The sequence below is a fragment of the Phalacrocorax aristotelis genome, chromosome 2 (assembly GCF_949628215.1).
Source record: "Phalacrocorax aristotelis chromosome 2, bGulAri2.1, whole genome shotgun sequence".
Lineage (NCBI taxonomy): Eukaryota > Metazoa > Chordata > Aves > Suliformes > Phalacrocoracidae > Phalacrocorax > Phalacrocorax aristotelis.
In genome coordinates this window covers 432,004-455,032 of record NC_134277.1, presented here as the reverse complement: position 1 = coordinate 455,032, position 23,029 = coordinate 432,004, and the positions used below count along the sequence as shown (strand labels likewise).

The 23,029-nt window shown below is 48.2% G+C and overlaps 2 protein-coding genes across 3 annotated transcripts in view; one reads left to right on the top strand and one right to left on the bottom strand.

Annotated features, from left to right (window-relative positions):
* DHX30 (DExH-box helicase 30) overlaps positions 1–1,095 on the bottom strand; it is a 215,867-nt gene extending 214,772 nt beyond the window's left edge. The window contains exon 1 of the mRNA XM_075082072.1: positions 1,092–1,095. The gene's annotated coding sequence lies outside the window, so the exon portion shown is untranslated. The remainder of the gene's footprint in view (positions 1–1,091) is intronic.
* A 737-nt stretch (positions 1,096–1,832) lies between these two features.
* The window catches only part of SCAP (SREBF chaperone), a 71,897-nt gene continuing 50,700 nt past the window's right edge, over positions 1,833–23,029 (top strand). The window contains exon 1 of one of the 2 annotated variants that reach the window (XM_075082027.1): positions 1,833–1,972. The gene's annotated coding sequence lies outside the window, so the exon portion shown is untranslated. Of the gene's footprint in view, positions 2,003–23,029 lie in introns of both variants that reach the window. The other variant, XM_075082026.1, reaches the window with a different exon arrangement.

The window sequence follows — 23,029 nt, the reverse complement described above, 5'->3', positions numbered from 1 at the left end:
TGACGCTGCAGGAAGGCAGTGCAGAAAGCGGAGATGAGGAGGGATGCGGTTGATGGCAGAACGGGGCAGCCTTGTGCAGGGTTGGCCAACATCTGCACACTCAGGGCCACCGCTACGTGCAGCTCTGTTTGCGAGCCAGAGCTTGTGCAATGCTGTGTCTTGACCAATAAAGACCAATAAAGGTGGGTCTTGGCCTGAGGTTTGCGCTGTCTCTGGTCTTCGTTCCCTCGGCCTTGGTGGGACAGCATGGGGCCTTGGCCAGGCAGCAACCGGAGAAAGGCCCGCCAAGGCTGGGACTGGTGGTCCCCCAGGAGAGGGTCGGATGCTATGGTATGGGGCAGGGCTGCCAGCAGTGCGGACTGTCACAAAGCGTCATAGCCCACCGGCTGCAAGAAAGGCCCTGCAAAAGGCTAGTATTTAGGGTGAGACAGCCTGTAGTGCCTCCGCTGTGCCCACCTCCTGGCCAGATGCACCACAACCTCAGAAATGAGGCATAAGGGTGACTTTCTGTGTGTCGCATGGACATCACCAAACCATGGGGCCCTGAGCACATCAGGGGGCTGGATGTGGAGGTGCTCAGCCCCAGGAGATGAATGAGCAGGAGCTGCCTTTCCCCCATCCTGCTTCTGCTCCTTCCCTGCATCTCGCTCTGGTTTCCCACCGAGACCCTTCTTGACACTGGCTCTTCCCTCGCAGGGCTCCGCTGGGATTTCGGGTGTGATGCCTGCCGAGCTAGCAGCACTGGTGTGGGGCCGCCTGGCTGTAGGGCAGCAGCTGCTTGGCTGCCTTCCACCATCCCACTCTGCCCCTGCCAGCGCTGGGGCTGCTGCATCCTTTGCTGCCCACCTTGGCCTGCCCATGGCTTCCTCCAGCACCAGGAGGAAAAGACACTAATGGTTTTGTTCTGGTGCCACAGGGTGAGGTCTGACCTTGCAGGAGCCCTGTGCCCAGGCTGTGTGGCACCTCACCCTGTGCCAGGGCGTGTTGGCAGGCACAGGATGGGCGTTTCTGGGGGAAAAAAAGGACCCTTTAGGGACTGGTGCCCCTTCCCCACCCTGCTGCTCTCGCTCTCCTCCCAGGTGAGCAGCAGCCCTCCCGACCGAGCCCAAGCCATGGGCTCTGTCTTCTCTGCGCTCACGGCCCCTGGTGTCCGGCCCACTCATCTTCCCCGCAGCTCCCGGTATCCGAGTCACCTCTATCCCTCGCACCGAGCCCCGGGGCTCCCGTGGGAGGTCCTCCCTCCCAGGTCCGCTCTCCTCGCGGTGCCTCAGGGCTCCTGGTGCCCAACCCTCCCCTTTCAGTCCCCGCGCCCGCCCTGTGCCGCCGGGCTCCCACCGCCCGACCGCCTCAGCCGCGCCATTCCCAGGTGCACGGTCCGGATCCGCTCCCCCCCGACTCCATGAACCCCAGGGCTTCCGGTCTCCGGGCCGGCCCCTCTCCCGCGATCCCGTCTGTGTCCCCGGAACCCCCTCCCTGTTCCCTGCCCCCCTCCCGGTCTGGGCCCCCCCACCCCAATCCCCGCTCCACGTGTTCCCGGCGCCACCGCGCCTCTTCCGCCTTCCCCTCGGGGGCGTGGCCTGACGCTCGGGGGGGCGTATCCAAAGAATTAGGGGCGGGGAGTGGCAGTCAAGGGGCGTGGTTATAGCATGGAGGGTAGTTATGCAGATGAAGGCGTGGTTTTGCGTGCGTGGGCGTGGTTGGGGGCGTGACCACGGCGGCGGCGGGGGGGCGTGGCCGGCGTTGGGCGCTGCGCGCGCGCGCGGGGCCCGGCGGCGGCGGCGGCGGCGGCGGCAACGGGGGGAGGGCGGGAGGGGGTGGGTGAACCGGATCGGGAACGCCGGGCCGAGCGGCAAGGTTGAGGGTCAGGAAAAGGGTTAAAACAAACTCAAAACCCAAGATAAAGAATAAAATAATATATATATATAAAACAAACAACACGGACTCACGGCCGCGAAGAGGTCAAAGGCCGGAGGTGAGGAGGAGCCGCTTCCCCGTCGGTGAGGTGAGCGGCCCCGGCGGGCGCGATCGGGCCCCGGCGGACACCGAAATACCCTCCCCGCCCCCCGCTTTTCCTCGGCGCGGTTCCCGCCGGGCCCCGGCGCGCGCCTTCCCCTCACAGGGACGTGCGCGCGTGTGCGAGGGGAGGGCGCCCGTCCCCCCTCCCCCCTTTTCTTAACGGCCGCTTAACGGTCGCTTACAGCCGACCCCCTCCTCTCCCCCCATCTCCGGTCCTGAGGGGACGGCGGCCTCGAGGCCTCTCCCCGGCGGGAAGCCTGAGGGGAGGCCCCTCACCCGGAGAGTGGGGGGCGGTGAGGGGGCCTCACGACCCTCGTGGGTGCCTGGGGGGGGTTTGGGGTGCACAAAGGGGGCTGGTGGGTGCGGGGAGACCCGCTGGGTCCTTTCCCACCCCCCGACCGGTGCTGCTTCAGCTGCTGTTGTATTCGGGGGTTCGGATGCGGAGGGCGGTGGATATCCTTGGTGGGGGAGTCGTGCAGATGGTAATTTATTTAATGAAAGTGTTTTCTCATAATTAATAAGAGTGTGGGTGTTCCCGAAAAAAAAAATCCAAATCTTAATTTTCTTGTTTGCAAAGAGCAAGGTGGTGCATTTCCCCGAGGTACGTAGAAGGGACCCGCTTGGCACCTGAGGATGAGGAAGCAAGTGGTGTTTGTGGGAGGGGAGGGAAGGTTGGGGTTGGATTCGGAAGGGATTGAGATCAAAACAGGGAATGTTTACTGCTTGGGAAGCTGGCAGTTGTCAGCCCGAAGTATTGCTGTGCTGGAGGAAGGGAGGGAAAGCAGGAGCAACTGTGCCTGCGAGAGGGATGTGGAAAGTTTTGGTGGGGTCAGAGGTGGTGGGATGGGGCTAAAGCAGTGAAGGGGCTGAGATGAAGGAAAGCGTTCATCACCTCTGCTGCAGAACCAGAAGAGTATGCTTTCTAGAAGCGAGGACGGAGGAGTGCGTGCGTAAAGGGAATGACTGAAATGCAGCGTAAGCTCCCCTGTGCAATAGGTTCACTTGGCGTAGCGGGAGGTAGTTGCCGACCGCTTCAGAACCAGAACTGTTCCACTGCTCGGGTTTTCTGGGCACTTAGCTGTGTGCTGATCGCACGGTGCTGCGCTTATCTCTCACCCTACCTCGTAGCCCTCGTCTTTGAGGTCTGACTAAAATTTAGGAACAAACTTCCTTATCTGAAACCAAATGAACATTTTTTTAGGTTATTTTCTAGCCTAATGAGGAAGGAACTGTTTGAATCCTGAGGTGGTGGTGGTGTGGTTTTGCCTTTGGGAGACTCCTGAGGAAAGGGCCACTGCCTTCATGCCAAAACTTCCTGAATGAAGTGCCTGCTTATTTTTCAGGATTGTTGAAAGACAAATTAAGCTTTGCCCCCCCCCCCCCCCCCCCCCCGTGAGAGGGGCAAAGATGGGGCATGATCTCACTCTTTATGAAACCTAGAACTGTTATGACAGCATACTAGTGTGATAAATTTAGGATTACACGAGCTGTTGTGCAATGCAGAAAGGAGATTAGCTGACTTGAATTCAGAAGAAAGGAAAACACCCTGGGATTTTCCCTGAATGTGTGACACGTAGAGAGCTGGGCTGTTAGCCCCTGTGTCTTTCCACCAAGACAATTCTGCTCAGTATTTGCAGTTACAAAGATCAGCTTGGTACAGTGCTGTGTATTTTTTTCCAAACGTGATTCAAATATAACATCACCAAAGAGCAAAGAAGAATCAGGTTTTGTCTCAGGAGCATTAAAATAGTTTTTAAAGTGTTAAAATCTCAGCAGTGAGTGAATTTGTCAAACTCTCTCTGAAGACGGCTGTTGAGTTATTCAATGGTATTTTTATTCAGTGGGTTGCTAAGCCTGTCATCAGAATTTGTATAATTCTGCATAGGTAAGTTTTTTTTTTTCTCCCTTCCTGAGCAAATAGTTTAAAAAAATGAGTAGGTACAGCTTGACAAACAAAAATAGTTTTACCTGTCTGTAGCGGAACATAGTAAGTAACGAGTGGAAGGGGAGTAGCAGCAGTACAGCAGTTGCAGCAGATTTTGTGATCTGGGAATCTTCCTTTCTCCCCTTGACGCGCTCATGGAACTGTCAGACCTCCCTGGACTGTCTTTCCAGGGAGCCGCAGGCAGCTTTTTCCCATTTTCCAGTGTGCTGTGGCAGCGCCGGGCCCCGATGATGGACAGCACGCTCCTCTGTGCCGGGTGCTGCACCAGCAAGGAGGAGCCGGCGGCGCTTGGGCCGAGGAACTCTGGTGTAGAGCGAGACTGCTATAGAGGTAGACTGAGCTTTACAGCATTCTGTAGCTGTAATATCTTGTGTTATAATTCCTTTGAAACTTACATGGCACGTTAAAGGGCGAGAAAGAAAGGCCTTAAGGAACAGGAGGCAGCTCTGTGGTTGTGCAGCCCTGTTTCAATGTCTGTAAGCTATTACTTCTCGCAAACAAAATATCAAGCAGAAGGTGCAGGAACAGGGACGGAAAGATGACTGTCTTCAAGGGAGTCTTTCCATTTGTGTCCTCAGGTGAAGACAGAGTCCCGGCGTTTCAGAACAGCCCGTGTCCTTTTACTCGTAACTGGATTCCCTTGGGAAGAAAATCAAAATTGAAGGCTCCTGCCAGTGAAGGAGCGAGTTTCAGCTGCAGTGAGAGAGAGCGCGGTGGTGAATGAGGAGGGGAGGAAGGTTGCAATTCTTTGGTTAAAAACTGAATTAATCTTGTATGGACCATTGTGATAAAGATGCCGTGGGAAGAATAATAGTTGGTTTGTTTTCAAAAGACAATGTGCAAGTCAGACTTTCAGACTTGTCTAACAGAGTAGTTTTGGGATTAGTTTTGCTGTTGGGAAGAAAGACCTTAGTGATTTGCCGATCCTGGGATTATTAGAAAGAAAAATATTTTGTTCTGCATGATGCTAGGGGTGACAAAAAGCTCCCTTATGGGATGGTGGGAGTCCTGGTAGTTTGCTTATTCAGGCCTGCCAAACATTACTTCGGTAGCCTAGAACCTGTTGAAAATCAATCCCATGCAAGTGAATCACCTTACAGATGCTTGAGCCTTCTCAGGGCACTTTTCAAGCCTGAAAGATATTAAAGTGCATACTTCTCTATAATGAAAACTGTTCTGATTAAAGGTTTGGTGCTTTGGATTATTTTATTTTGAGGGAACAATGCAGGGAAATACATGTTCAAGTTTCCTTCTTAATTTTTGCTTTCTATTTCATGGACTAAATGGTCAGTTGCGTTCGCTGCCTGTAATTGTTGTCTCCCTTATTTCTGTCAGTGTTAGCATCCTGCCTGTGAGAGGATTCCTGTTAGTTAGGTGATGGACACAGCCAAAACTTGCAGCATTCGAGAGTTAAGAGTGAAAATACCACTGAAGCTCTGATGTTCGGGAGTTGTAGAGAGGGTCTCTGTGGAACAGGAGGCGTCTTTCCCCTGAGAGCCGAAGGCAGGCTTCTGCTTTTCTCCCAAACCGAGAAGTTTTATAAATCCTTCCCTTGAAGGTACCCAGCGACACTAGAGAAACAAGTCCCTCTTCTGAAATGGGAAGGCTGTTGTTCTGGATGTTTCCACATCTTTTTCAGGAAAATGATAGTGTTTAACGCATCAACTTGGTTCATTCCAACTCTCATTACAGTTAGTTGCGGAAGTTCTGCCAGTGATAGCTGGTCTTTGTTATAGGGGTATGTTTTTTGTGTGATGGAGTGGCTTACTCAGAAGCTATTTCTGAGGGCGTTGGGGGGTGGAATCCTCTTCTAGGAGGAAAATGACTCAACATAAGCCATGATCTTGGTAAACCAGAAAAAAATACTACTACTGTTGCATCAATAGAGACTCCAAGGCTGGCTGCTGAACTAAATTCAAAGGATTGTGGGAGCAGCAATGAAAATGGTGGTGATGCAAAAGGTGCTTGAAACACTTCTGTTGGCAACGCAAATTTCAGGAGGAGGAAGATGCCTTAAAAAGCTCTTCTGTCCTTCCTCATTTAAAGCCAGAGCCAGAGCTTTTCTTTGTGTGGTGGAGGGACCACTCCTTTGTGTGGGGAAACGGAGCAGTAGGTGGGAAATGCAGAAGTCTGCTAGAAGTATTCATGTAGAAGTGGTTTACCTGGAAAGGGTTTCCAAAATCCACGTGTCTGTAGCACCCAGGACTGAAGTAGCGACCCAGACGTCAGCAGCAGTGTGGCAGGCTGCTAAATGAACGACGTTTCCTTCTGAGGAGTAGGTTTGCCTGTTACAGGTGCTTTTTAAAAATGTTATTGTCCAATTTAACTTTCCCTATCCTGTAAAACTGTTGAAAACAATATGGATGTTAAGCATTTATCATGGCACAATCTCTTAAAAAGTAGTTGGAGGTGGTGGTCAGATATACAGACAAGACCATCTGTGTGAGAAATGGAACCGAAAACCATACAGTCAGAACCTATGGCCTAAATTAAATAGGCCTTTGTTTGTTTTGTTTTATTTTTTTTGTAAATATTGGTCATTACCATTAATTCTGATTTCTGTCCTGAAGGAGACTTTTGGACCAGGACGTATATCCTTTGCAGGGAAAGGAGCCTCAGCAACAGGTAAAGAAACAGGAAGAGTCGTGCTCGTTTCAGGCACTTGTTTGATGAGGTAAATGAGTAATTGCAGCCGGAGAATTGTTAAGGAAAAAAAGAATGAATCTCTGGTGCATGCCATGTGATGGGAAATGGCTGCTATCGGTACTTCTCAGTTACGTGAACTGTGTCTTAAAAAAAGCAGCGCTGGGTAAGAATCACGTTCTTATATGTTAAGTACTAATTGCAAACGTTGATTTCATCGCTCCCGCAACGCAGGCGTTATTCAAACCCAGAGGTTGTTTCTGTTTTTCATTTGAAGAGTAGCAAGACCACAGAAGAAGCATTGAGGTAGAAATTAAACCTGACTAGCAAAGGCCGTCAAGGGTTATGGAAATCATTCTGTGAATGTCTTAATAGTAAGGAGATGTTGGAGGAAAGAACAGAGAGGAAAACTTACTGTCCGGTGTCACCAAAATGGAAGTGTTCAGTATCTTTTGTAGTTGGTTCTCACTGAAGACCAAAGTCAGCTGGTGAGCAACTGCTGCTAGTGGCAGACTAGGAAGAAAAAGGAGCAGTGAAGACCTTGCTAAAACGGAAGGCTGTGTCGGGAGGGTTACTGTGGGGGCTGGGGTTTTCATTCATGATTTGAGTGGTACGTGCAGACTATGTGTGTTACAGTTGTACATGATGTGAAGGTGGGAAGGGCTACAAATGTGCTACGTGACAGGATTAAAAATTGAGAAAAGGATTTGATGACTTAAATATTGCCTGAAAAACAGACTGCAGGTCAGTAAGGCCGGTGGTAGGGTTTTGTATTCAAGCAACAATAATCAGCTGCAGGCATTGGAATAATTGGTTGGGTATAATCCGGAGTCAAAGGACCCTTTTCACCAGTGATCTCCTGTGGGGGAAGGAGAAAGGGAGGCAAAAATTTTGTTTGGGTATATAAACCAGAAAATAAACTCCAGGTTATGGCATAATCCTTCCGTTCCACCCCATGCCGGTAGAGCTTCATCAGGACACCCAGCAACCTGCTTTTGGTATGACACCCGAAAAGTGACAGGAACCAAGTGGAGAGACAGTGAAGCAGAGCAGTCTGCCTCTGGAAAGCCTGATCAGGGATGGCTGCATGCCCCGGGAAGGGTGAGGGGAGGCTCGAGGAATTTACTTTTACAAGGATTGCTACTGAGGCTGCACTTTTCCCCATGCCCACTGAGAGCAGCACGGAAGTATGGGTTTAAATAGTGGGGAGGGGTGCGGGTAAAGCATTAAAAACGCTCTCTAAAGCTGAGCACTGGGGTATGTTGCTTGGGGTGACTGTGGAGTGCAACTAAATGCTTAAGAGCAAGTTGGGTAAACATCTGTTGGAAGCCACCTGGGCATAACTCATAACGCTCTGAGTGAGGTATGTGAATTAGAGCCCTCAACATCCCTTCTAGCCCTGTCTTCTGGCATGCATGAGCTGTAATTACTGGTGGGGTTCAGTCTGGGCTGTGGGCCTCTGACCGTGACTGGGCAAGTGCTGGGGCAGGCAAAGGGCAGCCTACCTTGCCGTTAGCGCCTTTTGTTCCAGAGTGAGGCATAAGGTGCATGAACTGGAAGAAAGATGACGTCCTTCAGTGCAAAAGCCTGTGTCTGGCCTTGCGCATTTCACAGAAAGCTGTCGTGGTTATGCTGAAGTATTTATCTTGATTTTTTTTTTTGCAGTTTGTCTGCTTTAGTGGGGTGTGAGGGCTCCCAAAAGGGAGGTGTTGGCTCCTTATTGCTAGTCTGAAATATATGTAGTGCTTGGAAAGTTTTCAGAAATGATACTATGGAAGGATCTGACAGTTACCACTTCATGAATGACATCCAAAAGTATTCTATGTGTTTCATATCACAAACAAGAGGTCCATGACGCAGAGAGGTTTAGCAAATGACCTTATTAGAAACGGTAGCCATAGTAGGAAGATGAGCGTGTTGCAGGTCCGTGCTGGGCGAGCTGTGTACTGCTCTCAGAAGTCTTGCATACACAGGCTGTAGTGATTTGTTATAGAAAGAGCCAAGCAGGTGACACTATGTTCAGGAAGAAGTACAAATGCAGGCACTGCTACTTTATATTATAGCAATGGAGCTTCATTAAGGTCTACAAGAAGTCATCAACGTGGATTCACCAAGGGGAGATGAGGCTTGACCAACCTGTTACCCTTCTGCGATGGCATGAGTAGCTGGGTCGATGAAGGTAGAGCAGTGGATGTTTATCTCACCATCAGTAAGGCATTCGACACTGTCTCCCATAACACCCTCACAGACGAGCTAAGGAAGTGTGGGCTGGGTGAGAGGACAGTGAGGTGGATTGAGAACTGGCTCAGCAACAGACCTCAGAGGGTCGTGATCAATGGGGCAGGGTCTGGCTGGAGGCCCGTAACTAGCGGTGCTCCCCAGGGGTCTGGGCTGGGTCCAGCCCTGGTCAACACCTTCACCAATGCCCTGGACGAAGGGACAGAGCGTCCCCGCAGCAAGTTGGCTGGCGATACCGAGGCGGGAGGAGCGGCCGATGCGCCGGCAGGCCGTGCTGCCATCCAGCGAGGGCTGGGCAGGCTGGAGAGCTGGGCCCAGGGGAGCCTCGTGGAGTTCAACCAGAGCCAGTGCGGGGTCCTGCCCCTGGGGAGGAACAGCCCCCCGCACCAGCACAGGCTGGGGGGGACCTGCTGGAGAGCGGCTCTGCTGAGAGGCCCTGGGGGTGCTGGGGGGCAGCGAGGTGACCCTGAGCCAGCACCGGGCCCTTGGGGCCAAGGGGGCCAGCGGTGTCCTGGGGGGCATGGAAAGGCGTGTGGCCAGCAGGGCGAGGGGGGCTCTCCTCCCCCTCTGCTCTGCCCCATTGAGGCCACACCTGGGGGGCTGCGGCCATGTCTGGGCCCCCCAGTTCCAGAAGGGCAGGGAGCTGCTGGAGCAAGGCCAGCACAGAGCTGCCAAGGGGATCAGGGGCTGGAGCATCTCCCTTGGGAGGAAAGGCTGAGAGACCTGGGCTTGTTCAGCCTGGGGAAGAGAAGGCTGAGGGGGGATCTCCTCAATGCCTATAAATACCTGAAGGGTGGGTGTCAGGGGGATGGGGCCGGGCTCTTTTCAGTGGTGCCCAACACCAGGCCAAGGGGCAACGGGCACAAGCTGGAACACGGGAAGCTCTACCTGAACGTGAGGAGAAACCCCTTCCCTGTGCGGGTGCCAGAGCAGGGGCACAGGCTGCCCAGAGAGGCTGTGGGGTCCCTTCCCTGGAGACATTCACCCCCCGCCTGGACGCGGCCCTGTGCCCCTGCTCTGGGGGTGCCTGCTCAAGCAGGGGGTGGGACGACGTTATCTCCAGGGGTCCTTTCCCACTGCCGCCATTCTGGGATTCTGTGAAATAGCACCTAATTAACATTGGAGTCCGTATTACTCTTATGGAAGTTAATTTTCTCCATATTTCAGAAATTTTGAAGTACAGCTCTAACGTGCCTGATCATTGCATTCCTATAGACAAGGTATATCCTAAAAAGATCAAAGGTACTCTTTGTTGGTTGCTATTTGTATTCTGGAGTTAATTTCTCTATGGCTGGAGTCTGGAACTTCCCGAGCAGGCAAGGAGTTAAAAGTTGATCAATTCTGCAGTGTTTGTGCCTGGCTGCCAAGTTGAGGCATACTGCAACAGGCCAGCATGCTCCCATCGAAGTGAATGGTGGATTTGCTATAGCTGGGTTTAATGGTAAAGCTGCGGTACATAATCACATGTGGGTGTTGCGTCAGCCTTTCTGTATTTTTAGGAGAAAGTGATTCCCTAGCCGTTCGTTGTAAAGCAGCTACATTGGTAAACAAAAAGGAGTGGATTATTCTGAAAGTCATCATGTGAGGTGCGTTGCGTAAGGAGAGCTGCTGGGTCAGGCTGACGGCCTGTCTAGGTTTGTGTGTGGCGTCTGAGCGTGGACAGCATTTAGCACAGGGGAAGAGTCGGACGAACAAGGCAAATGTGTTGGATGCTGGCAGCCAGCGTGGTGTTCGGGAGAGGTGGCTTGTGGCTGAGGGGCTTTTCGAGCCGGAGGAATGCCTTGGCTTTGCGCTGAGCAGTGCTTTGTGGGTCGCTCTTCCAAAAATGTGGGGCTTGCTTTTTTTAACCCACGTGACATAGACAATGTCCTGGGGTAAAGGCTTCTACAGCTTAACTGTGTTTATTTTGAGCTGCCACTTTGTAGTTTTGTTTGATGCTGAATTATTCCCGCACTGAAAGTGGCAGCCCTCCCTGTTGGGTCTCCTCAGATCACCTCTGATTCTGAGACATCTGTTGTACCCATTTGCTGATAAAATCTTTTCCAGACTGAAAAGTCTTCCCGTCCTCTTGTTTTACGGAAGCTGCTCTGTCTTTGAGCATCCTCATTAAAATTCTTTGTACCTTTTCTGGTTCTCTTTTTTGTCCTTTCTGAGATGATGAGGAAGAGGCAGAATGGCAGAACCGTGCAGAGCACAGATTTACATATTAATGTTGTATTTGCTATTAGTTCTCCATTCCATTCTTAACAATCCCTAATATACAATTTGCTTTTTTTGACTGCACCGAGCTCACTTTTTCAGAGAATTAATGATTAGGACCCCAGGATCTTGTTCATGTGTGACGACAGCCAGTCGAGAACGCATTCCTGTGCACGTAACGTTATTTTCCCTGTATGTATCATGTACCGTTCATTGGCATTGAGCTTAATCTCTCATTTTGTTACTCCGTCGCTTGGCGTGGAGTTATTTCTGCCAGCTCTTCAGCTGGCCTGATCTTTGCCACCATGAATAACAGGCAACTGAAAGTGTTATTTAGGTCAACATTGCACCTTTTTTCCAGGGAAATAGTGACCATATCAAAAGGCACAGTTCCCTGTGGGGCTGCCTGGTTACCTCCAGCTATGAAAAGAATCAGATGTTTGTTATGGTCCTTTTTTAACCTCTCTAATAATCAACTTCTATCCATATCAAGGGATCGCCCCCTTTATTGCTTAGTTTTTCAGAAGTCCCCGGTAAGGAGTTTTCCTGAACACGTTTTAGCAGCCTAGGTAGGCTTTCTAAATTGGATCTCTGCTCTACGTGCTTGTTTATTCCTCTGGAGAAATCAGTCTAACAGATTTGTGAAGCTGACTCTTCCTCAGTGTGTGGTAACTTTCCTTCCATCGGACTATTCTTTTTTGCTATTTCCTACTCATTTCTTTAGACTCTCTGCCTTAGTCATCTGCAGTTTCCCAGATATCCCCTAGTAAAAGTCGGAAGAACACTTCCCCCCTTCCAGCAACCATACTGGGACAAAAGGTTACCTGACCATCTGTTGGTCCTACAGACTCTCTGGAGGACTTGGTGCTCATGGTATCCGAATCAGCATTTCTTATTAGTTCTTACGCCTCTTCCCAGTGGTTCCTCAGACTCCTTTTTCACCTGCTGTGTAACGTTCTCGCGCTTAGTGTGCGAGAGCCTCTCTCCTTATTTTCCTCGTTTGGACACATCTTCAACTCTTCACTGAATTTTTTGATATGTGATAGGCATTTCTTCTGAGTTTCCCTTGGGATATGTCAAAGTAGACTCTGTCACCTCCAAACATTTTGTTCTTCTAATTATTCCTCTTCAGGAAAACAAAAAACTTTTTGTTTTAAAGTAGCCTGTCCCCCGTCCTTTTTTCTTTTTTCCCCTTTGCTGTTACACAAAGCAGTGGGGTTTTTGTTTTGGACTCTGTGATTCCTGGCAAGATACAACTTTGGTTGTCAAAGTAGATTTTCTGGTAGAAGCAGAGCCGCTGTCCAAACCTGCTTCTCTGTGCTTTGCTTGTTGGTAGTTTTAAATACAGAGTTAATTCAAGTACTGCTTAGGTCTGATCCCGTTGAGGTGATGCCACACGTGAAGGACATCGGACCTAACGCTGTCTAACCAGATTATAGCACAAATCTTTGTTCTCTCTTATTTCTCTTGAACCTTTTAAGGGATTACCCTGAACGCCCTGCCGTGATGGCACCCACAGGGAGCAGTGTACCAAAGCCACGCCACCTGAGCTGAGCATGGCTGACAAGGTATGGGCTACAGAACTAACCATACAGCAAAAATGGTGTTGGAAGAACCTTTAGTGGCCTGAAAAACAATGAATTGGTGTTGATCTTATTGATGGAGGAGTTCAGTGAAAAATGTGTTGGGCAGCAAGTTCTGAACTTGGTAAATTCCTCCATAAAACGAAGGAATTGCCACTTCGCAGTTCAGTATGGTCTGTGATAATAGATGGTAGAGGAGGTTTACGAGGCATTTGAAGTCTTTTTTTGAAAGACCTTCTGATGACCATTGTTTAAATGTTTGTGTATTGCATGGCACTTGAGAGTTTATATCCTTTCCAAAACCCCTGGTGGTTTGTAATTATAGTGTTATAACTGTGGACTTATTTATCTAAGTAAATGTCTGTTTTTTATAGTAAAAAATTAAAGAATTAAACTAAAAGCTAATCACTGCAATCTGATTTGTCTGGTTTGCCTTCTTATCCCATCAGAGTAGGAGTTTGGTACTCAGTTGCCTAAAGCCTGGAAGAAATGTAATATTGTGGTTGTGCTTTTAAAATTCAATTTGCAGGCGACACATTGGTATTGTGGAAAAAATCCACCTTAGCTAGAAATCCCCTGAACAGTTCACTGCCAGACAAAGCAGCTGCTCTCTGGAGGGCTTACAGGCTTTATCTGGCTGAGGAATGACCTGCTGCTTGGCGTGCTTGTTAGAAAAGCACGTTCTGGTGGTGCTGTGAAGAAAGTAAGAGTTTGATGTCTATCTTCCTGATATTTACAGCAGCAGCTTTTGAATTGTGATTCTTAACTTTATATTCACACTGTTTATAATGGAATCAGTATCATTTACTTTCCTTTTACAGACTAGGGAGAAACAAGTCTAGAGAGGACAAGCTTTTTGTCCAAAAGCTGCTGAGCAGCTTGGTGCAAAATCAGAAACGGAATTTGGGGATTCTCTCTATGGTGTATGTCCTGCACCTTTTCTGCTCTAGATTAAACCTTGTCCTAACTAATCTTGCATGTTTTCTATCATGTATCTCCCATCACTTGCCCTGCATGAGGTATACACTAATAATATTTCTGAAATTGTAATAAACGATGCTGAAACAGGCTAAACCTGTGCTTTAAGGGAGGAGCTGTCTCGTGTGATCGTGTTTCTTTCTGTGTAGTAAATTGACAGTGGAGACCAACGAGATCATTGCTAACAAGAATGAGGTTGGGCAAGAGCTCGGGGTCAGGAAGCAGAGATTGGGAAATGTTTTCTTGTGTTCGGTAAGCTGTCAATGTACTTAATAAACGAGTAAGCTTCCTTTGGCTGGATGCAAAAAGAAGAGGAAACTTAGAAGTTGTGGGGGGTTTTCTAAATTTGGGTGCTTTCTATTTTTGTTACATATCCCAAACTTCTGTGTGTTATGGTTCTTCACGTGGAACATCCTGTCATCCATCTGCACCAGTAAGTTGTTGTCTAATGCTGTTGGAAGTATTTTAGGAAGCAGGAAAGGACATTTGATAGCAATTCATTAAATGCAGTTTCTATTCTTAAGCATGAGTGTAGCTGAGGTTCTTCTCTTGTCGCATGAATGTCCAAAAGGTGTCCTGAAAATAGGTTTGGTAGCTTACTTTGAACGTCAGTCTCTTCTTTGGTAGGAGACACCACGTTATCTGGGATCTTAAGATTATTTAGGTGCTTTCTTTTTGAATCTTTGGCAGCGTTTCTCTGTTATTGCTGCTACTGAAGCATTTCAAGATAGGATTAAAAATTTGTAAAATGAGTGAAATACCACCTGTAAAATGGGGCCTATTTCAGATAACTTCTGGATTTTTAAATTCTCAAAACGTAAATTAATATTGTAAGGGGAGGAAAACGGGCAAAAAGGGGAGAATGGGGTGGCTGCTGTTACTTTGTGTAGAATTTTGTACCAAAATGCACGCAATTCCTTGATCTTTAAACCTCTTAAGTTCCTGGCAAGAATGCTTTAATTTGGTTTTGGTGGCTTGTTTATTTTTTTTTAGTTGGCTGAGGGAAATGAGTTGCCAAGCAAGTTTAGAGCTCACAAGCCAAATGTTAGAGCAGTGCTGAGAGCCTTGAGGTGTCTTCGGAGAAGGATAAATGAGAAGGGAAGGGTATGTTGGAGGTGCTTGGTCCTTGCAGTGCAGTGTCGTGCTATTGAGAACTTGAAGGTTCAGCTCCTGTCAAACCTAGCTTGTTTCTGGCCAGCGGAAGGTGAGCCTTGTGCTGAGGGTGCAAGCACCTGGATATCCTGGGCTGGATGCATGTTTTGAGTCTTGAAATCTGGTTCAAAAACTCGGTTCAGACTTTAAATACTGTTTTGGCCCTACAGCTGGAATGGAGGGCATGCAGCCTGAAGTTTAATTTATTGAAGAATTTCTACTTTTTTGAAAATGAAAAGTACCATTCCACGAAGAATACTCAACTGAGACCATACAGGCTGTTCTGGAGCCTTATTTCTGAAGGAGCAGTGTCAGGATTAACCCATTCCAGATGCCAGCCTCCAGGAGGTTAGTGCACTGGTCATGATTTTCCCATAGGAAGTATTCTGTTGCCTGTGACCTCCGCGTCCTTTCACAGCACAAAGCCCGTTATTCTTCTCATGGGAATGCAAGTGGAGAATAGGAACTGGTGTTAGAGCTGATTGTGTAGCGTTTCTATGAAGGGAGGTTAGTGTCTTGAGTATATTTCTTGTTTTCCCACCTCTGAAGTCTTCAGAAGAATGCTTTATCCCTGGCCCGCATTGGAGGAGAACTCACACTTGCTGAAGAGCGGGAGAATTGGGTTCCCGAGGTCTGTTCTGCTGTTCCTTCCCCTTCTGCCGATGCTGGGATGGGAGAGCTCCTGCAGCAGCTGACGCCAGTCACTTTGCTGAGGGGGTCACAGCCTCTAGCATCTCAAGGGTAGGAAGCACCTCTACAACCCAACAAAGGGCAAGAAAAGGCAGTTTTTCCTTTGCTGGTGTGTGTGATCTAACACCTGGCTGTTCTCTGCATGTGCAGGGAAACTCTTTGATTGCACTTGGTTTTTGGGGGTGTTTGTGGTGCTGAGTTTCATTGTCACGAAATCAGAGCTGTAGTGGGGACTGAAAAGAGGCCAGATAGACGTTTGCAGGTCGAGTGGGGACTGAATCAGGCAGTAGACTCAGTATTGGCGATCAGTCTTGCTTTTCTGCTTTGTGAGGCCTGGGTATTGCCCAGGAATGCAGGAGATACCTGTAGCGCTGTGTGTGTGAGTACGTCCCCATGGGCTGTAGAAGCGCTGCCGTGTGAAGGAGGTGGCACACGGATTTGAGAGAGGCATTGTTGTCCTCTATGGACCCTCTGTTCTGGGGCTCAAGATCTTAACTGGAGCCAAAATTAAAGTTTTTCTCATTGGACACTACAATTTTGAAGTGGTTTGGCTAATTGTGTCTCTAGCAGCATCAGTCCTGCCGTCTCTGCTTGTTTTGCGATGACTTTGAAGGCAGAGTGTTGCTCCACTGGCTCTGCTGTCTCTGGGGAGCCTGTGTTGGTTTGACGGGTACCTGGCAAACGACTGCAGCCTTGGGAGGGTGAATTATTGTTAATGGTCCTTACGCCCGCCTTGCCCTCGGGTGCTGAGAGAGCAGCAGTCAAATAGATCTGCTCTGTTGGCAGCAGCGAGAGCAACTGAGTGACCTTATAAATCCTAATTTTTAATAAACCCTGTCTTCTTTTCCCCTTCGTTCCTCCCCTTTCCTTCCCCAAACACGCAGCCTTGGCAGGAAGGCTTCTGAAATTCTGCATCTGCTCTGGGGCTGCCATACAGATGTGATGTGCCCTTCCCCTTGTGAAGAGCACATATGTCAGAGAGGCAGGTCATGCCTTTGAAACGGTTAGGTCCCCGTGGGGGTGCTGTGCCTGGTGGAAGGTGTTTGGGGGGACACAGGGACCGTGCCAGATCTGTTCCTGCTTTACCAAGGTTGGTGTTTTTAATGAAAAATGCTGGATGTGAAGTCACATTGAAAGTTTAGGTGTAGGACTTTGCTATAGGTAACAAGAGGGCGCAAATTGTTTCATATTGAAGTGCAAGAAAATTGCTATGGAACAGTGATTTTATTTTAATATATATATTATTTTACCCCACTCTTCACTAGCTCAGCAATATGTTTTTATGTTTTCCCAACACTAAGGCCTGATTCAAGAACGTTTTATGGAAAGCTGAGAGGTTGAATGTACTTGAATAAAACAGGTTACTGTTTGTTCTAAAGGGAGAAGTTTTCGTACGTTGGATAATTTTGCCCTTAAGCTTACAGTGAGCTTGTGTTGCCCGAGCTGCTGCTTTCTACATACTAGAGAGCTGAGTTTTCCTGTGCTTCAGGGGTAAACAGGGCCTTCTGTGAAGGCTGTAAAATGCTTTCAGGCAGAAATGTAAAGAATTTGGAACATGTAGCTATCCTTAAGTGAGATAAAAGCTTTTGTCTTGGGAAAATAGTATTATTCAGCATCTGATAGAGTTTTTTTTCCTGCAAGAAATAATTCTACGTTTCTTTGCTGCTCAGTTTTGTTTTGTGTAAAAATTTGCAGTAGAGCCAGCAAACTGCAGCAACAGTAGTTTTCCAAGAGAGTATAACTGTTCCAACACCCATAACGCTATGGAATAGCCACCTCTTCTTGCATTTGAGGTACAGTTTAATATTAGCTTAGTCTGGACTCTCTTGGTCACACGCTTGTTTAGTAAGGAAGTGTAAGAGGCTGCTCTGGTTCTGTGTCCGAGTGGTGTGAACCTCGTGCTGGTACAGGTGGGGATGAGAAAGCTGCTGTCTGTATGCAAGGGTCTTGCACTGTGTTTCTTAAACCTTAGTGAGGCTTGTAGAACCACTTAGTGGGCTACTGAAAGCATCACGTTAAGACTGATTAGGCGTGTCCTTAATGAACGCTGCCTGTGTGAAGTGGCAGCACAAGTCTTTTTGCGTAGAGGCTTTCCACGACGTGCCATGGGACTAACCTCTGGAGAACACCTTGGCATCTGCCCTTTTACTGTGGTCAAACACTGGAGCCAGTTGCAGAGGGGCTGTGGAGCCTCCATCGGTGGAGGTACTTGCAGCCTCAGTGGGGATGGCCCAGACCGACCTCCCCAGCTCACCCTTGGTGATCTCCAGAGGTCCCTGCCGGCCTCTGCCGTGCCACCACGTCTGTGAAGTTGTCTGGGTTCGGTGTCAGTGAAGCTTCGTTACCTGGTGAGGAGTTGGCTGCCACAAGCTCCTCTCTGCAGAAAAGCTTTAGAAGTAGAAGGTGAATTGTCTGTTCAGCTCTTGGACAGGTGGGAAATAAAGAGCCTGACCTGCTGTCAGCTAGCCACAAGTTATGGCGGATGAATTGGATTTTGCGAGGGGTTTGGATGAAGAGCTGCTGTGCTGGCGTACGCTGAGGGGATGGCAGGGAAGGCAGGTGAGGCTGGGAGCAGGTGGTGTGATGCAGTGCTGTTAAGTACTGATGCCAGTCTTAATTCCGGTTGAAAAGTTGCTTTGTCTTGTGACAACAGTCAGCATGGAGTATATTATTAATTAAGTGGTATATAACATTATACACTTTCTAATCAGGATGAGGATCAGCTTGAAAAATGTGGCCTCGGGGCTCTGAAGGTGTTGTGGGAATTTAATCTTCTTTCTGCTGGTCTTGCATTGTGAATGAATAGCAAATAAATGATTTCTCTTGATGAGACGGTAGAAGCCCTTCTTCCAGAGTTGCAGCATTATGTATGAGAAGAGGTTTTGGCTACTTGAGAACGTTGTTTGTTAAGCCTGTGTGTGCAGAGGATGTAGCACACCCAAAAAAGTACAAAGATGTGGGGTATAACACGGCATCAGCAAAAATTTCAGGTTTTAGTCATATTTCTCTTCCTGTCTGTGGGTGAGGGAAAGGGCTTCAGAGGGAAACCTCATTCCAGCTGAGAAGCACTGCAGTCTTCTGACCTGCACAGCGTAACAGTCTGAAAACTCTCCCTGGAGGAGGTAGAACAGCTCCTGTGGGCCAGAGAGTGAGGGATGCTGGGTGGCAGTGGTGCTGGCTCTGTCACCTCACATTCCCCTGGTCATGCTACTACATCCCCTAATCACAGGCTATCGAGATTTTCAGGATTTGCTTGGGGACCTTCTCACCAGCTGAGCTGTGGCATGTGTGTGTGTGCAGCACCTGAGGTGTGCTTAGTCCTTCATATGGCATAATCTGCTGTGGTTTGCAGTAAATTACTGATTAGACTATGGCAATTGGATTGTTTCAGCACTTGTTTCTTCTCCATAACACTAGAACGGGGGAAAATATCGTGTTTACAAGGTAAATTAAGTCACTCTTCTGTCACTATCCAGTTGTGAATTCTGTTTTCTGGCTGCAGCGCTGAATTTTCAGTTTGGGACAAATCTGAAGCCTTAGTGTTGTGTTTGCATCTCATATGAAATGTTTGTCAAAGCTACACAGAAAAAATCTGTTTCTGAAGGCGTGAGTGAGTAACCTTGGTGCAGGGTGTCCTTCCCAGACCTGCGCTCCCTCCACAAGCCCCCAGTCCTCGCTCCCCCACCCCACTCCTGCCCCAGCCAGACCCAGGTAATGGAATCATAGAATCATGAAGGCTGGAAAAGACCTTGAGGATCATCAAGTCCAACCCCCAACCCAACACCCCCAGGTCTCCTAAACCACGGCCCCAAGTGCCACATCTGCACGGTGTTTGAACCCCCCCAGGGACAGTGACTCCCCCACCTCTCTGGGCAGCCTGTGCCAATCCCTGACCCCTCTGGCAGGGAAGGCATTTCCCTCACACCCAACCTAAACCTCCCCTGGCGCAGCCTGAGGCCGTTCCCTCTCGTCCTGTCCCTGGTGACTTGGGAGCAGAGACCAGACCCCCCCTCACTCCAGCCCCTCTCAGGCAGCTGCAGAGAGCGAGAAGGGCTCCCCTCAGCCCCCTCTTCTCCAGGCTAAACCCCCCCAGCTCCCCCAGCCGCTCCTCATAAGACCTGCTCTCCAGACCCTAAATAGTTACCATGGGACATGCTGCAGCTACATGAAATGTTGGAATTGGATATGTGCATGGGGTCAAAGCGTCTTAACTGAAATCCACTCATGTATAGCTGAATTTGCGTTTTCCTGGCAATAATAACATTTTATGCATCTGTAAGTGGAAGGAATTACTAGAGAGGCTGAGCAATTGCTTAATGTGTAACTTAATTTGGGAATTAAGAGGCTTTAAAAGCCAACTCTTGCTCGTCCAAGCCTGCTGTTTGCTTTTGTTTCCTGTCATCTATTTCTGAACTTCGCTGTGTATGTATGTCTTGTACCTGAGACGAACCAGGAATGCCACACGTTGAGTTGCAAGGTTAAGGAAAATCCTGACGTCCTCCTGTTACCAGTCAAACTTTGTCTTGGCTTTGCCATCATGCAAAAAGAAAGAAACACTCTGAACGGATTCTCCTTCAACGTTTCTTAAAATCGGAGGGTTTGAGTTACCTAATCCTGGTATGCAAAAATGACTTTGAATGGGAACGGTTCCTGCTTCTAACTTTTATGAGCACTTTTATGAGTAGGGTAAAGTTAATGAAGATTTCAGAATTTAATATGCAACCCCAAAAAAACTAAAAAGCAAATATTAGCTTTGGAATGCTTAATGTTTTCCTCTTAATGAATGCTGATGTTTCACATCAGGTGAAGCAGGTAAACGCATAGTTTTCCTCTTTGCAATTAGTAGGAATGGTTCCCGGTGCAGTGCTAATAACAAAAATTGCTGTTAGAAGGCGAGGCTTGTCAGAAAGCCAGTCGTGGCATATTTCTGCCACAGAAGTAGAATATACGTGTCGTTCCCAAGTTACTTGTAGAGCAGGGATCGGAAGGGATGGTCCAATCCTGACGCCCAGCCCTCAAGGAAGATCAGGTCTGCTCGATCATTTCTTTGCAGGCTGCAACACCCAAGTGTCTGTGGATACGCAGGTTCCTGCTTAGTTACAGGGAGGAGCTGTCGCTCTAGAGACCTGCCTGCATCAGAAACGGTGGTTTATTCGCGCTTTAAGGCAAAGATGGAGAATCAAATGCCGCCTCTTCGAGCAGCGGGGATGAAGCCGGGATGGCGTGCACACAGCGTGTGAGGAGCCTGGCTCCCGAGGCCTGTCTCAGGCCGAACGGCAGCTGCCCGTAGGAGGCAGCATGCAGAGGAGCAGAAGAGGCCCCGCTTTGCCAGCGCAGGGTCTATCTAAGCCTCCCTTGTTCTGAACGCTGCCGCCACGATGCTCTCCCTTAGGGCTGAGAACTTTTCTTCCCATTTGACCTACACTTTATGTTGCATATGTTACGTATACCCACTGGAATTTTTAAGTAGTTGAAACTTGGGGGGGGTTTTGCCCCTTACTTCTGTGGCTGGTTGGTGTGTGAAGCTTTTCTCATAATTGCAATTCTTGCACTTGCAGCATTCATAAACTTTATTACTAAAGTAAATGGGGCTGATATGAAGCATATTAATTTTTCCCCCGCCCCGCCCTTGCTTCAGGCTGGGCGCTCAGGTTAGTTAGTGTCTTGTCACAAGGGATCAGATGTTCTGTTGCAGTGGGATGGCCATGGAGTCCGGGCGCTGAAAGCCAGAGGTTTTGCGGTGTGCTCCCTTTTGACTTTGCTTTGAAGGGCTATTTAATATTTTGTTTTTGTCTTCTCCCCTTAGATTAGGGATATGAGCTGTCTGTGAGCCCCAGCATAATGCTTCTAGCTCTAGCAATACTCACGCTGAGAAAAATCACCAGGGGGATGAAGCCCTGAATGTTTCGGTTCCACTACACTTGTTTGCAACTTCCTTTCCAATTCTGGTAACACAGGCTGTGGATTTTCAGTTCAGTTACTGCCATGTATTCAAAAGGTATTTTTTATTATTTCAGAGATCTGTTCTGAGTGCTAGGCTTGTGCATGCAGGGACTTTCTGTGCTGTTCCCCACTCTTGTGAACAGCTCTTTTGTCACTGAAATTTTAAATTAAGATTTGCTTATTTTTCTACTCTCTCCTGAGACCTAGAATAGAAAGTCTGCATTTCTGGTGGCTTCAGTGCACCTTTTAAGATGTTTCTAAGTTGCCTTTTTTACATTTGCCTTGGACTTGATTTGAACAGGTCATGTTTGCCACTGAACCAAACCAAGCTAAAGGTTTTAAATTGAGCTTTTCCTGATGTAATCACTGCAACTTCTAAGCGTATTCTTATACACCACGTGTCTGTTCCTTTGCGGGGTACCACAGTTTAGGTTCTCCATGTGACTATGAGACAAAACCTCGCTGTTCTTCCTGAATGTGATGTGTAGTGTTTCGGCTGGCTTGTCAGCCTTGCCCTGGCATTGTAGGGTCTCCGGGCAGCAGTAGTGCACGCTTCTCATCCCTCCCCTCTCCCGAAACCCAGCGAATGTCCGTGCTGGTCTGCAGGCAAACCAAAATTGCCCACGACTAGGAAAGTGATATTGATTCTTATGGAAAGATGTATGCCTTGCTAAAAGGTGTGAGCAAAAATATTTATCCAGGTTTACCATTTGGTTATTAGGCCAATATGCTGGTGCTTCCTTTGCTAAAAATCTGATTATTTTCATTTGCATTACTAGGGGGAAAAATAGGTAGATTATTGTAAAATAGTCCTGTGGGCATTAAATGGAATTTAATGTGAAATTAAAAGCATAGTGGCTGTACTTAGGGTTTGCCTTCCCCTGTAAGCTCGCTCTCATGTAGCTGGAAGTGGATGCTTGGGAATGAATATAAAACAAAACAGCACCTGTGATACCTCCCCCAGCCTCTAAATATTAGAGGCTTATACATATCTGGCTTAGGAATTCTGTAAAAACCCTTAATGGATTTCTTACCTGTGTGAACCTACCAGACTTCCTCCTGTAGTGTTCTGTATGTTTGAGGTGGTGAAGGTGAGGAGTTCCGCATGTCAAATGACCAGCTGGTTTTAGTGGGGTAGAGCCTGGGTTTAGGTCTTGTATTGAATTCTCTGGCACGATCATTGGTGGTGTTTTCCTGTGGACAAAATGACTTATTTCATATGCTTTGGGTCTCTTATTGTCCCACCTTATTCTGGAGAAGCCAGGAAAAAGGTATTTATTTCCTCTCAGATAAAAATATAAAAATCTTGGATAATCATAGCTTTGAACTTTATGAAAAAAATCTGCCTTGTGTTCAAGCCTTTCGCTTCTCGCAACATTGTGAACTGCATGCTTTGCATTTAGCCTGAGATTTAAAAAAACCTGAAAGTTAGAGGGCGGGCTGCTTCTGCACCATCTTTCCTAGAAATTTGGTTTATGCTTTATTTTAATTTATTAGCGTAACCTTTTCTTAGGGCTTTTCATATTGAATTTTTTTTTACACTTTGTAAATCAAATTGCAAGTTTAAGTGAACCAGTTGGGACGTCTGCGGTTCAGTTTGCGCTCGGTAAGCAGCCTGGTCGCAAGTCTTATAGTCAAGTCA